At 38.6% G+C, this 16,068-nt stretch overlaps 1 protein-coding gene across 7 annotated transcripts in view; it reads left to right on the forward strand.

Annotated features, from left to right (window-relative positions):
- Positions 1-16,068, forward strand: part of TNS1 (tensin 1) — a 401,394-nt gene that overhangs the window by 150,146 nt on the left and 235,180 nt on the right. Inside the window, exon 1 of one of the 7 annotated variants that reach the window (XM_081935972.1) lies at positions 14,977-15,056. The exons of the other annotated variants lie outside the window; for them this stretch is intronic. The gene's annotated coding sequence lies outside the window, so the exon portion shown is untranslated. Of the gene's footprint in view, positions 1-14,976; positions 15,057-16,068 lie in introns of those variants that run through there. 7 annotated transcript variants of the gene reach the window in all.

Genomic DNA, 16,068 nt, shown 5'->3' on the forward strand with positions numbered 1-16,068 from the left:
TTTTGCATTATGTTAGTCCCCGTGACAACCTTCCTGCTTTAATGTGCTGGGTACGGAGGCCAAATTCAAATCCGTCTAAAAGGCTCAAGGTTGATTTGAGCATCGGTCCTCTTGTCTCTCTCTTTGCTGGATTGCATGGCTTCTTAGAGATTAGACAGATTCATGACAATGACAACCTCAAAAGAAAGAGATATTGAAGATCTGATGTGATTTAGAATGGGGACAACAGGCAAGGTTAAACTGGGATGACCACATCCCAGAGTATGAGACAATGTCCACAAAATTCAATCCAAATATTTCCGAATAACAGAATAACAGAGTTGGAAGGGACCTTGGAGGTCTTCTAGTCCAACCCCTTGTTCAAGCAAGAAACCCTATATATTTCACACAAATGGTTGTCTAATCTCTTTTTAAAAACTTCCATTGTTGCAGCACCCACAGCAAGTTGTTCCACTGATTACTTGTTCTAATTGTCAGGAAATTTCTCCTTAGTTCTAAGTTGGTTCTCTCCTTGATTAGGTTCCATTTATTGCTTCTTCTCCTGCCTTCTGGTGCTTTGGAGAATAGGTTGACCCTCTCTTCTTTGTGGCATCCCCCTAGACATTGGAACACTGCTATCATATCGTCCCTAGTCCTTGTTCTTAGTCCCATCACAGAAGCTGATGCTACAAGAGGATTTTGAATGCTTGGACTCCTGCTGCCCAATTTCCTGCATGTGTGTGTTTTTTTTTTTTACAGTGTTGATTAAAAACTGATGGGAATATACAGAAGTCTACTGCAGAGGCACTTTGAAACCTTCTTGGCTTCCAGTTTATGTATAGCAGAGATGTACAAGCTGAGATGCAGGGATATACATTGCCTCCTAAAGCCCCTGTTATGGTTCCTTGTCTCCTCTAGAAATTGCTGTCGAATATTTAATGTGTCATTTAATATATGAGAAATAATCTTTACTGAATAAAGTTAATTTCATTTTTATTTTTCCCCCTTTAGATTGCTAGCTTTTGACTGCCCCACCCATTTATATATCCTGGCACCATCTATATTTTCTGAGCAAGCCCAGAACCAAATGCTGGGTAAGGTCTTCAGGATAATGATAATTGCATAACCCTGAAGTAGAAGTACCTGGCTGCATTCTCTTGGTGGTGGATGCCTGAACAATGTAGTGGCTCAGTTTAGAAGATAATAGAGTAGCTACATCATTGGCCAGGGCACAATTGTGTCTTCTTTCTTCCATCTGATACTTTCTTCCTATATGTCCTTGTTAAGGGTGTATATGCAATTGCCAAGATCACATAGTTTTCTGAGAACAAATTGCCTGATTCCGGTCTTTCATGCATGCTGCAATCTGTTGTGTGTGTGTGTACAAGGTCAAAGAAGAGGGAATGATGTGTTACTCCATGCTTTCGCCAGATCATTATTCCCCAAGACCCTTGCTTTTTCAGCCTGGCTACCCAGTAATGTTTTTACATTTTTGCTGACATAGCTAGGTTGATTGCATAAACCTTGTTCTTGATTCTTCCCTTCCTTTTCTTGACATTTCTTCCTATTCTGTCTTGAAAATTGCACTTAAAAACTTTCTGTTAATAAGCATGTTTCCATATATTTCTCATTTAACTCAACTTTCCCTAATTTGATGCTTTCCAGATGTGCTAGACTACCACTCTCAAAATGTTATTGAAAATATTGCATACTTATCTCAAAATGTGTTAGAAGCTCTGCTCATGCTGGCTGGGAATTCCAGAAATGATAATGTAACATGTCTAGAGATGCCAGGTTGACTAGCAGTATATTTGCCATTGTTTTCATATTTTTACTGATTTGTAAGCTGCCCAGAGTCACTTTGGATACTGAGAAGAGTGGCATATAAATTTAACAATCAATTAATTAAAAACAAATACTTAATATTGCATGGGCTACCTCAGGAAGGTAATCTGTAGGTCTTAAACAGAGTATCTAACTTAGTGAATGAGCCATGGCAAAGATGGATTTCACAACCAAAAGCATTTTGAAATAGACATTACAACGGATACGTTCAATGTGGTTAGTAGAAAGCTTTGAAAACCTGAGACAAGTAGCCAGGTTTAGTTCTGGGATGTGATCAGATACCTTTTTACAGAAGGAATTCTATGAATATTGAAGAAGTTACATAGATTCTAGAAAGGAAAGTAGAAGTGTCAGAAAGAGCAATAGCACTTTGGCTTATATGCTATCCTACATAGAGTTTTACAGCACTCCCTGGGCAGTTTACAATGTCGGCATATTGCCCCCAACAATCTGGGTTGTCATTTTACTGATCTCGGAAGGATGGAAGGCTGAGCCAACCTTGAGCCTGTCAGGATCAAACTCCTGGCTGTGGACAGAGTTTGCCTGCAATATTTCACTTTAACTATTGTGCCACCAGGGATCTTGTACCTATGCATATGTTTTTTTTTCTTGCCTAAATGGACAGCTTTTCATTTTTTACCTCTGAAGAACATTTTGATGAGTAAGGCCAGTATTCAAGTCTATCAAAATCTTTTTGAACTAGAACCTGTCTTCTGAGATGTAGAAATATCTCAAGCTTTGTGTCATTCACACATTCTAAAAATTTCCCTTCTATCCCCTCATTTAAATAATTTAGGACTTTGTTGAAAAATACTGGGTCCATCCAGGCCAGGATCTTTAGTTACCCCATTGCTTATCTCCCTCAATGTGGAAATAGACCCATTTAGGACTATGCATTGGCTATGATTGTTCAGCCAACTTGGGGAACCATTTGATAGTGGGACCATCCATCCTACAGGATCAATACATTTTGTTTCTGGAGAGCAAACACTTGTCATGAAAGAACAATATATTATTGCCTTGTTACTAAGGAGCCGTGGTGGCTCAGTGGTTAGAATGCAGCATTGCAGAATAATTCTGTTGACTGCCAGCAGTTCGATTCTCACCAGCTCAAGGTTGAGTCAGCCTTCCATCCTTCTGAGGTTGGTAAAATGAAGACCCAGATTGTTAGGGACAATATGTTGACTCTGTAAACTGTAAAGCACTATGAAGTGATACATAAGTTTAAGTGCTATTGCTATTACTATTGCTGCTAAAGGAATGATCTGTGCTATCAGTGGAAGGAAAGTTTCCCCACCTCCTAAGTCAGGGGTGTCCAAACTTGGGAACTTTAAGACTTGTGGACTTCAACTCCCAGAATTCCCCAGCCAGCCATGCTGGCTGGGGAATTCTGGGAGTTGAAGTCCACAAGTCTTAAACTTCCCAAGTTTGGACACCCCTGTCCTAAGTCCAAGCCTCATCACAGAAGCCTGATGGCACAATAAAGTCCAAAAGCTAGCACAAAAGTTTTTAGAACTCTTGAAGATGAAGACGTTTCCATTATGATAACCACAGGAACAAGGGTAATACTAGTAATTTATTATTTTCCATTTTTATGAAGAGGTGAAAGGCAGACATAGGATTTAGTTCGCATTTACTGACTACCAAGTGTTTGGTGGATTGGCAATTCTCTGAAGTCAGCCTGAAATTGTAAACAATAAAGTTTTGCAGAAAGTTTCATTTTGAACTGCCACAAGTTCAAAGCTTGTTCATAAAGTGGTTTGTTTTGATATTTTAGGAAATATTTGAACTAGTAAGAGCTAGTCCAAATTTGAGATACTCTGTTTCAAGCTCAAACACACAAAAATGCTCAGTACAGTCATTTCATATTCATGCAACATTTTGGTCCTTGAGATGGGTAGCTTCATGCTCAAAATATTTTGAAATGAAACATTTTGTGGCATACGAAGAAGCACCGATTGGCTAGTAAGCTTTCAGAATGTTCCAGAGATCCCCAAACCTGTAAATACGCCCTTGCTGATAACAAATGGACCTAAAAATTGCAAAACAACGCAAATGGATCTTGCACATGTTTAAAATTGGATTTGGAAGGTAATGCCCTTTGTTATGAGATGTGAAAATTAGAATTTGATTTGCAATACTGCCCTATTTTTCTACTAGATGGATTATTATATTATATAAAGCGACACTATACCATAGGCAATTTGAATTTTAAATGATAAAAAATACGTTAAACTACTAACTAATCAGATTATGGAAATCTCTTTTTTTTCCAATGTGGGACACCACTGTGTCTCTTCTTACCAGTGATAGCCACTTGGTTATCTACGGTTCTAATAAAGGTATTTCCATTTCAAGATATTATTTGGCCTTGGAGGCAGATCCTGTTTTGGCATCTGCTAGATTGTATGAATGCTTGGAACTTTTACAATCTGTCAGAGAGATTTTAATCTCCAGTCTCACTATTAAAAACATTACATTTTCCCTGAATACTAGAATATTCAACCAAGAGCTTTATATTTGGCTGTATATATGTTTTTGTGAGTTTTTTTAAAATTCAAGTATGAGTCAAAATGAAACACCCATTATAGGCAAGTGAAAAGCATAATCATTCCTTTAGGTAACTATCACCGGCTATTCCTGATAGGCTTAGAGCCAAACAGAGCCAGAGAGAAATGAGGTTAAGCTATAAAATGAGAATTTAAAAAAGTACAATATATATACTGTATAATACAAAGGGAAGCGAATATCCTGAAGTAGTGGAACTAAAAGGCAGGATTTTTGTTAAAAACTCACCAAGAAGACAGGGAAATTTTCTAAGCCACAAAATAATGATTGAGTACACTCAATAGCCACAGAATTTTAATGACATTTTGAGGGGAGCCTAGTGGGGTTTGTTGGAGGCATAAAAATGAGTTGCATGAAAGAATGGATTTGCTTCAATCCCCTATATTTTGTAGTAATCTGGAAGAGGATGTGGTTGGCTCATTGGAAGAGTTGTGCAGAAACAGATCCAGTGAGGAATATGGTGGAAGCTTTTATAGTTAGTCTCCTGTGGGTTTCAATATCAAGATGTACTGTATATCTACATCTATGTTATATTGAAAGTCTGGAGAGAGAAAAGAGGGACCCTTTCAGTCAAGATGTACCTCTTCATGGTAGTTTGCAAATTAGAAGCTCTTTTTTAAAATGGGTTTGTGCATTAAACAAGCAAACAAGCCTCACTGTATTATGACTTAGCATGGCAGGTGAACCAGGTAATCTCAAGGGAACACAGTGTTCCTTAATTGACGATACCCCTCAAAGCATTTCTAACTAGAGACTCAAAACACCCTCAGAATAGAAGCTTCATAATACCAACAAAGCAAGCTATAATTTTACAGCTGTAGGTCCAAAATCAGATTTTACCCTGAAATGTGAGCATTTGAAGAATGGAAATGAATATTATGCTGAAGCAAATTGGCAGGAATTTTTAGGATTTCTGGTTTCTTTGTCAATATGTTACATACATGCATGCTAAATTGTTTCCTTTTCAACTTCTACTTTTTGCTTATCAGTGATTCGAGTTCCATATCAACAAGCTGAGAACTTTTCTGCAGAATAGAATGTTCAATTCAAATCCATCTGTTATCCAGCCATTCTCATATTTTCTTTTGGGAATTGCACATCAGGAGTCTTTTACATATATAGTTTTCCCTTCATGATGTAAGTGCACAGAATTGAGAGTGGACAGGAGAATAATATATGGTACTTGTGTTTTTTCAACCTGGTGCCACCTATGGTATTAGGGGTTTAAGCATTGTAGTTCTGGTATATCTGGAGATTATTAAGTTAAGGAAATTAATTTAATAATTTGTATAATCAGGAATTGCAACCCCAAATTCTTCAATCTTCATGCTGTCATGCAACAAAGATGATTAGGGGACTGGAGGCTAAAACATATGAAGAAAAAGGTTGCAGGAACTGGGTATGTCTAGTTTAATGAAAAGAAGGACTAGGGAAGACATGATAGCAGTGTTCCAATATCTTAGGGGTTGCCACAAAGAAGAGGGAGTCAAACTATTCTCCAAGGCACCTGAGGGTAGAACAAGAAGCAATGGGTGGAAACTAATCAAGGAGAGAAGCAACCTAGAACTGAGGAGAAATTTCCTGACAGTTAGAACAATTAATCAATGGAACAACCTGCCTCCAGAAGTTATGAATGCTCCAACACTGGACTTTTTAAACAAGATGTTGGATATACATTTGTCTGAAATGGTGTAGGGTTTCCTGCCTAAGCAGGGAGTTGGACTAGAAGACCTTCAAGGTCCCTTCCAACTATGTTACTCTATTCTGTTCTATTCCTACACTGGGAACACTTTGGCCTTTACTTTCCATGTTCTGTTATTCTCCATAACCATCTATAGAATCGTTTGGGAAAGTCGAGTCCATACACTGTGCAGATATTCCTGTACACAATGCCAGTTTGTTGCATTGTTCAGTGCATTTTCTTTCTATCTGCTTTTTATACCCTGCCACTATGTCTTGGATTACCTCAGAGACTGCTCTGCATAGTTTGCACTTAGAGTCCTGACTAATGTGATATTCTATGGATCTAGTGCTTAGTGCCTGTTCTTGTGCTGCTATGATCAGTGCCTCAGTGCTGTTTTTTAACCCATCCCTCTCCAGCCATTGGCAGGATTTCTCAATATCTGCCACCTCAGCTGTTTGCCTTTGCGCCAATTGCGCCCCCTATTGGACCGGGACGCCCTACGCACAGTCACCCATGCGCTGGTGACGTCTCGCCTGGACTACTGTAACGCTCTCTACATGGGGCTTCCCTTGAAATGCACTCGGAGACTGCAGTTGGTCCAGAATGCGGCCGCGTGGGTGATTATGGGGAGTACTAAGTACTCCCATGTGACACCTCTCCTGCGCGAGCTGCACTGGCTTCCTGTGGTCTATCGGGTGCGTTTCAAGGTCTTGATTACGATCTTTAAAGCGCTCCATGGCTCAGGACCTAGTTACCTGCGGGATTGTATTCTGCCCCATACATCCCTACGACCCATCCGCTCGCACAGAGAGGGACTTCTCCAGGTGCCGTCCACCAGACAGTGCCATGGGGCGGCGCCTAGGAGCAGAGCCTTCTCTGTGGCGGGCCCAGCCCTGTGGAGTGACCTCCCCCCGGATATTAGGACCACTACTGACCTCCGCTCCTTCCGTATAAAGCTCAAGACCCACCTATTCCAAATAGCCGGCCTGGCTCAATCATAACTTCATAATGCTCCTGATGGGTTTTTTAATTCAGTAATTTTATTTAATGGGATTTTAAATTGTGTTTTTTAATTGTCTTTCACTTATGAGTCTACCTCCTCCATGCACATGTATATGTCTTTGTTCTTTATGTATATATGTTTGTCTTTATCTGTATTTTATCTGTTTTGATTGTACGCCGCCCCGAGTCCTTCGGGAGAGGGTTGCGGCTAATCAAATAAAATTATTATTATTATTATTATTATTATTATTGGTACATCCCATGCAGGATCTTGTCTTGACATGGCACTTTCTCTTCTTGATCTTCTTCCTAGGTCTCCTACTATCTCAGGCATTCTCTCAGCAGCTCATCTTTGGATGTCAGCTTACTCAGGAGTTGCAATTGTACTTACTCCTTGATGTTCTAGGAGTTGTACTGTTGATTTTGTATCGAGCCAAGTATTCACAGATCCATTGTGTGTGCCATTGAGTCATAGCTTTCCTGTAATCAATGAAGACTGTGTCTGTCTAGACCATGAGTCTTGGGTGATTTCTTTTCTAAAAGTGTTTTGAGCCTCTGGTGTTTTGTTCATATACTGGTTCATATGGTTCTAGAGCTTTGTGGCTAGGACTTTTCATTTGATGAAGTGGCAGGTTATTGGCCAGTACTGGGGCAAAGCTGTTCTCTTTTGAGCATCTTTCATGATCAGCATTGTCTGTTCTTGGGTTAGCCAGTCTGGGTGGGAACACTTTGCTAGCAGCTGGTTTGTCTGTGCTTCTAGGTGTACATTTGTCTTGATTGTATAGTGAGGTATCTCCATGCTTACGGCAGTTGTAGTTCAGTTCTTTGGTTTGAATTATTGTGGTAGTAGGGATTGTTGTGGGGGCTCTATTGACATCTTCTGGCATACTGTCTGATGGTACTTCTCCACTGACACTTGGTAATTGATCTTAAGGGTTGGCTTTAGATAATTTATTCGTGATCTTACATCTCCTATCAACTGCTGTGCTCTTGAATGGAAGGGGTGGCAGTGACATTCCAGGCTCAGATGTTGGCTGCACATCTAGTTGTTATACCACGTCTTCTTGTGTCTGAGATGTAATGTATAGTTGGTCTATCTCAAATTCTGAGAGCAGCTTCCTCTTCCTCTGTTGAAGCATTGGATAAATAACTGTTTCTGAGTTAACTGTGGATGTAGGACTTCTGTTCATCCATATTTCCCTTATATGTTTCTTACATTCCCTTTATGTTCTAGTAGCATTCCATCAATTCCATGTCCATGTATGGTTGGTTCCAGTAGCCCATTTATCATCAGATTGTCCTGGTTCCCCAATATCTGGAGCAGAGGTGGTATTCTGCTGGTTTGCCCCAGTTCGGGCAAACTGGTAGCGGCAGGAGGCTCCGCCCACCCACCCAGAGGTCATCATGAATGCTCTGTGGATGCACAGAAGCACCACACATGAGCGTTCTGAACCGGTAGCAAAGATAAGAGGATTTCATGCCTGATCTGGAATACCTTGTTAATCTGGGTAATGTCCAGATCAGCATGGATTTCATTCATATCATTTTGGATATGGATATCCAAGTTAGGCAAGTGGTTAGGGGGGCTTTGCCCAAGGGCCCCACTGGTATTTGAATATATCTGTTCCACAGTCAGCCCATGATCATATCTTTGATGCAATAATTGAATGTCAAACTGAGCTTTTCTGGCAATGAAATGTTATAATATCTATCTTTCTGTCTATCCATCCATCATCCATCTATGAAAAAACAATGAGGTCCTCTGCCAGTTCCTGAGTATATTCCCTTGATCCCAAAAATAAAAAAGCATTTCAGGAATAATAGCATTTTGTAATTTTTCTTTATTGGACATGTATAAATGGAAAATTGAAACATTTGAGTTGATGACATTCAGGATCAATTAGAAAAGTTTGTAAATCTGTAGGATCCAAAAATGTCTCTTTTGTTAATATATTCCCGGAATGGGGAAAACTGATATGAAACCTGCAATTTAATTTAATTTATTCCTCTCCTATTAGTCAGAGTGGAGGGAAGGAGGGAAGGAAAGATGAAAGGCATCTCTTCCCTGAGTTTGCGAGGGCATAAAAGTCATGGCTTATCCATCACTTTATCTGTCTTTTCCTTTCTGGTATATTAGAGCCCTAAACTCTGCATTAGAGCCCCAAGTTCTACATAAAATATATACAGGGAAACAAAAAATAATGGCGATTATGATTATCTAAAAGTACATTCTTTGCATACTCTCCTAGAATAATTATTTCTGAGTCCCCACTTACTGGTCTTTTATTTTTCTTCTGAATCACATAATGTGATACTTCTTTCCTAGTGTTTTCACCATTCCCCCCTCCCCCTGAAGATAATTTAGATTCTTTTCAGTAGTTTTCAGCAACAAATCCCACACAAATATTCATTTCATTTCTCCCAGCTTCGTAAAAATTCCCTGCACTTTACAATAACATACAATCTACGAGGATATAAAATATCATGTCCCCCATGTCCTTGGCCCCTGATGAAGGTAATTTCTTTACCTGAGATGATCTATTTGCATACATTCCAGACTCGTTCCTGATAGATTACGATACATACATTCATATCATGTTTTATGGATGACATATGGTTTGTGAAAGTTTTATTCTGCTCTCCAAATGCATCTTAATTGCTTTTTTGCAGATCGCCTCTGCTGATTGTAATCTATAGATAAAAGGTACAGCTGCAGAAAAACTGTAGACTGAAACAAGAAATTTCTATTTATAGTGTATTTACTTATCTCACATTTGCCTCTAATAAATAAGGTTGATATTTCTCTATATAAAAGTGAAACGTCACTCACAGATTATCATGAAATCTCCAGAACTGTAAAGCTTACAAACTTGAAATTTGGCATATACCTCTTGGCTTCTAGGTGCTCGCTAAAAAATGATTTTTTGAAATGATCATCAGATCATTAGTATTTCTTATATTATTATTAAGATACTCTGATGCTAAGGAGTTAGACATTCTACTCCCCCTCCCCACCTGAAAAGAACTCTGTTCCAACTGCCACTTGGGCATAAGTGTGGTCAGCACATGACTCATCCGGCCTGCGGGCTGGAAATTTAGACATTCTGCTCTCTCTTCCCACCTGAAAGTGAGAGAAGGGAATAACATAGGAGAGGCTTATGTGGGGCAAGCCTGAGGGAGAGAAGGGGATTAGGAGAGGATCAATGGTGGCAGCTTGAGGGAGAGAAGGGGATAACATAGGAGAGGCCTCTGTGGGCCAAGCCTGAGGGACAAAAGGGGAGAAGAGATGCCGATCGTAACTACTCATTAATGTTCAAGCTTTAACTGTCAATTTATTAAGCCTGATTACATAGTTCCATAGCGAAACACGGGTATCCAACCGACTAGTATTTTTATATTAATGGCAATTGTTTACCATATAGACAGCACATATCAATGTATGTATATGTGTGTGTACACACATCCACGCACACATCCACACACATGAGTATATATTGTATACTCTGTGAAGTGAAAGAGTACATGCCTCTGCTACCTTTAATGGGCTGTTGAGAAGTTGAAGTCTTGCAGAGAACCTTAATTTGATTTAGCAGTTACTTTGTTTTTGTTTTCATGACTAGTGGAAGCACCAGCATATAATATTTGTATGTTTGAAAAAAATTGAATAGATTGAGAGCATGTGGCATGGTGAGCGACCAGATAGAAAGGATATAATAAAACAAGATGGAGCTTGTTTTAAAAGTACAGTAGAAGGATTTTCCACACTCTGTTTTTATCTTAATTCATTCAAAAGAAATCATAATCTTTCAATATTGTTTTCTGGAAGGTCATATCTAAACTTGATCAACCATCTTCATAGGAAATATAAGAACAATATTGTTGGAACAAATTTAGTAGAGAAGTTGGAATGATGGACTAACATTGGGTAGGGCCAGGTTCAAATCTATCTTTAGGCATGGAAGTTCAGTTGGTGATTTGAATCTTCCCCTCCCCTCTCCCCTCTTTCTTTCTTTCTTTCTTTCTTTCTTTCTTTCTTTCTTTCTTTCTTTCTTTCTTTCTTTCTTTCTTTCTTTCTTTCTTTCTTTCTTTCTTTCTTTCTTTCTTTCTTTCTTTCTTTCTTTCTTTCTTTCCAGACTGCCTTACAGGATCTGAACTAAATAAGTATATACTGTATAATATACACCTTACAAAATATACAAAGATTTTAAGAGGTATTGGTTCCTTTTCTTGATTTTATGGATGTTTCCCAAACTGGTGCCTTCCAGTTGTGTAAGAACAACTGCCATCATCTCAATGTCATGTTGGAGAGTAGTGGGATAAGGAAAGTTGGCATATCACATCAGACAGAATTAATAAGCATAACGCAAATTTTCTCAGAAAATTAGGTCTAGAAAGGCCTACCTGGGAGATTAAAAATTTGTCACTTACAAAACGAGGGAGAGAATTTACCAATTTAATAGTTTATCTTATGGTTGTCTTTGACTAATAGTTTTCCTGTCCTATGTTACATCATCCTGGTTGCAGTAATATGAGTACCGTTTTTTTGAAGATGGGCATTAAAGCCAGCTTGGAGATGGCATTTGGCACACACATTGGGGGAGCATTTCTGATGATCATAATATATTTTCTAGCTTTTCCAAATCTGCACATTAAATGACTGGATTGTAAGCGAATTTAAAAAAAACAAAAATACTTCAATTAAGAATTAATATATTATATTCCTTCAAGCTCTAACAGTCCATTAACTTAATGCATTTGAACTCAATTTCGGCATTATGTTTTTAACCACAGATACATTATTCATGCTTTGACATATTCTTATCACCTTAGCCTGCAAAGATATTATGCTGAAATAAATTCCATTGATTTCAGTGGAATGATTTCCCTTGTACTGTAATGGCTTATGATCACAGCCCTTTGCGTATATTTTATTTGAAACTGAATATAAGTGCTTGTGTTTCTGTAGATGCAATTGTCACATGCTCTCAAAAGTTAAAGTATAACTTCAGCCTTTCTCAGTCTGATATCTGCTAGGTTCATTGACTATAGCTATTATAATTCTCAGAGATCATGACCTTGCTGGTTGCAAATGTTGGAAATTATAATCTAACATCCTTGGGAAGGGCAGATTTATCCAAATGGGCTTTTAAATCTCTGGCATACTAAGTGCAGGAAGTGCTCATTGATAGCCCAGAAACATTTTGGTGAATTTGAATCTTTGGCAAAACTATTTACAGGGGTTTTATGCACTGGATGTAGGACAGGTCTGATATGCCTCACCTTTCCCTCCATTTTTCTCCCATCGGCTTTGCACTGGTCTACCCTCCAATCTTTCACCTTTTCTTTCCCCACCACCACTTAGCTGCCAGTGTCCTTGACTGCAAGTACGGAATATTCAACTGGTCAGCCCAAACCTTCGATCTATCCAATTCCTTCTTTTCTCTAACCTCCCCTTGGTGTGACATAAAATCCTTCAAATATAGTTTATCCAATTAGACTATTCAGCATTTTCCTCAATCTTACAGAATCATAGAATTGAAAGGAGCCTCAGACCAATTTTCTTAATCCCTGCTGAGGTTGAACTTGATAAAACATTTCAGAGAGATATCTGTCTAGATTCTTTTTGAAGAGCTTCAGTAAAGAGAACGTACATTTTTGTGACAAGGCTGGTTAACAGCTCAAGAAATTCCTCCTTTTCTGATCTGAATCTTCTTCCTTATAGTTTCAGCTTGTTGGTTTTGATCTGGTTTTCTAGAAGGAGCAAGTCCATTCCCTCCTCTGTATAACAACTGTTTAGCTATCTGAAGACTGCTATCATCTCCCCTCCGTCTTCTTCTCTGGAGACTATGAACATACCCTATCCCAGCGATGGTGAACCTTTTTTGGCTCGCGTGCCACAAGTGGGGGGAGCGCAGGGGGGGTCATGTGCGGGCGTGCCGCACCCATAATGCAACGCAGGACCCCCTGTGTGCAGGCCTATCCTGTCAACTGTTCCTCTCAGACCTTTATTTCTATTTCTCTCACAATTTTGCTAATTGTCATCTAAATTCTCTTCAGTTTGTCACTGTCCTTTTTATATTCAGATGGCCAGAATTAATTGGGCCTGACCAAAGCAGAGTAGAATAGGACAATTGTTTCCTATGATATGGATTTTATACACTGGTTAATACATTCCCAGATAATACCTGTCTTTTTGCAGCTGTTTCACATTGTTAGCTCAAGTTCAGCTAATGAATTTGAACTTCAGTTCTTTTTCACAGGTGTTACTTGTAAGCAAATTTGTTAACGGAAGATGAAAAGAGCCCCCAACCAGGGGTCCTCTGGGCAACGGTGATGTCCTTTCACCCTGGAAATGCTTTGGTGCTTCCAACATGAAAGCAGCATCTTGGATTTCTGCCTTTCATTTTTCTTTCTCCAGAAGTAGGACTTTACATTTATTCTTATTAAATCTCATTCTCTTTGTACTAGTCTACTGTTAAAACCTGTTTAGATCTTTCTGAAACTTCTCTTTGTTTTCTGGAATGTTAGCCATGCAGTTCTGTGTCATCTTCATATTGAATAATTGTCCTCTCAGTCCCTTGATCTTGGTCAATTATAAAGATGTTGAATAACCCAGGGCCCAGGACATAGCTTTGTTGACACCCCACTCATTAATGCTGTCCCAACTGATGCAGAGTAAGTTATGTATGCCATCTGGATGTAGTCACTCAGGCATTTATGAACCCTATTAACATTTGTATCATCTAACCCATATTTTACCATTTTATTATATGTTATTATGAGAAACTTTATTGAACATTTATTGTTTATTCTACAGTATTTCCATTGCATTCCCCTGATCTATTAAGCTATAACTTTGTCGGCGGGGGAAGACATAAAGCAAAAAGAGTGTTTGGCATGACTTGTTTATAATCAACTTGTTCATTGTTGCATTCCAGTCCAAGAGCTCACCCATATGTTGTTTAATAATTTGCTCAGCATAGGCAACAAACTGGCAGATCTGTAATTTCATGGGTTTTCATCCTTTCTTTTCTTGAAGACAGGGGCATCATTTATCTTCCTCTGCACTTGGGCCTCACTGGTTTTTTGGGCGACCAGAAGTTCTAACTATTTGTAGCTCTCTGAACTAACTCTGCTACTTTCTTTGGTATCCTGGGATGTAAATCATTAAGACCCCGGAGACCTCAATTCATTTCAATTAACTAAGGATTCTTTTATCCCCTCCTTGTCTTTTCAGATCTTCCATTAGTAGGATAATGACAGTCAGTTAGGACTGTTTTCTTTTTGAGAAACAAAATAAAACATGAGTTAAACTGTTCTCCCTTCGCACTATCACTTGTTATGAATTCACTCCTTCCTCCTTGTAGCATGCCTCTGACCTCTTTACTTTTACTTTTCGTTCTGATATAGCCGAACATTTCTTATCATTTTGGGCATTTTTTCAAGCTTCTGCTCATTAACTTTTTTTTTTTGGACACAGTGCCTACAATTGCTTAATGACTTTTTTGTAACTTTTTTTTTGGGGGGGGCTACGTATATTTGCTATAAATCTTCCTTCTGCTTTCTCTTTTAAAGAATTGGGTGTGTATCCACCCTGGTTGCTTTAGAAGTTGCTCATTTTTCAGTGGAAAGCATTGTTTGCCACTGCGCCTTTGGTACATCTAAGGGCACCCTTTGGCAGACGCAACCTTAAATGCAAACAAAAAAAAAGCACTGAATTTTGTGTTTGATCTGTATTGACTTCATGTAACATGTACAACTTTCTCCTTTGTAGAAAGATAAAGATCACCTCTTTTAAGCCTTTGTGACATGGCCTGCCCTTTTCTCCTTTCATTGCTTTTTACTATAATAGCTGCTAACAATTCTTTGTTGCTTTCAGGAGCTGCTGCTATGATTCTAATGCCAAAACCTTTGACTAGAGTCACCATGTTGACAAGGATTGGAAATAGTTTCATGCGCTGGCAGCTGCTGAAAGAAGGTACACAGTTTTAGAGAAGCACATTCCATAGCTACCTGGGGGAGTCCACAGCTCCACCACCAACTTCTAGGGGTGCTTTGGTAGAAAGTGCCTTTCCATGTCCCTGAAGAAAAAGTCTCTTACGTGGTTGTAAAGAGGAGCTACCATTGTGAGAATAATTTTTTTCTGAACTTAAGAATGGACCACCAAACTGTTGACATTTAAAGATATGATTTGTATTTATCGAGCACCAATAGCATATCTGGAATTTTACAGAGTGACACAACAAAGACAATTTACAATCTAAATTTTAGAAGTAGGCAGTGGGGAAGCAAGGGTGAATTAATGTAAGTGCCCATAAATTCATTGGATCTGATGCATGTACAAAGCTGATAATTCTTAGAAAAAAATGTCAATGTCAATTGTTTATTCTTCTCCTTTGTGTGCCATTCTCCTTCTCGGTAGCCTAGGGCAGCAAAATGTGAGCTCACCTGACTCTACTTCACAATAGTTCTTTGAAGTAGGCCAGATGGAATGATTTCTACTTGTCAGATTAAATGTGGAATTGTATGTACTCAGTTATGGTAGTTTGATGATTGGATTTGTATTTTTGTTTCCTGTCTGTACAGAACATTACACTGACAAGATTCATATACGCTAATCCATAATTTGTTTAATTTTGGCTTATTGAATAAATCATGTTTGGCCATATTTACACAGTGCAGTGTGTCATTAATCATAGTTTGCAAACCTGAACGAAACATACCGAATCCAAATCAGATCACACAGTAGCTTAGTACTATATTTGGGCCTATTTGGTTCTTAATGCTTTATATTAAATATCATTGCTAGGAAATGTTTGGAAATGCTTCCTTTTTCTGATCTGATCTCTAAATATATTATGCCTACACATTACATAAGTTTTTTAATTGTCTTCATTTTAAAAAAAAATCTCAATTCGCCCCCCTCTCTGCCCCCGGTATATCTTTGATTATTTGACAAGTTTGTACCATATTATATAAACAGGAATTAA

The sequence above is a fragment of the Natrix helvetica genome (assembly GCF_964273705.1).
Source record: "Natrix helvetica genome assembly, chromosome: 1".
NCBI lineage: Eukaryota > Metazoa > Chordata > Lepidosauria > Squamata > Natricidae > Natrix > Natrix helvetica.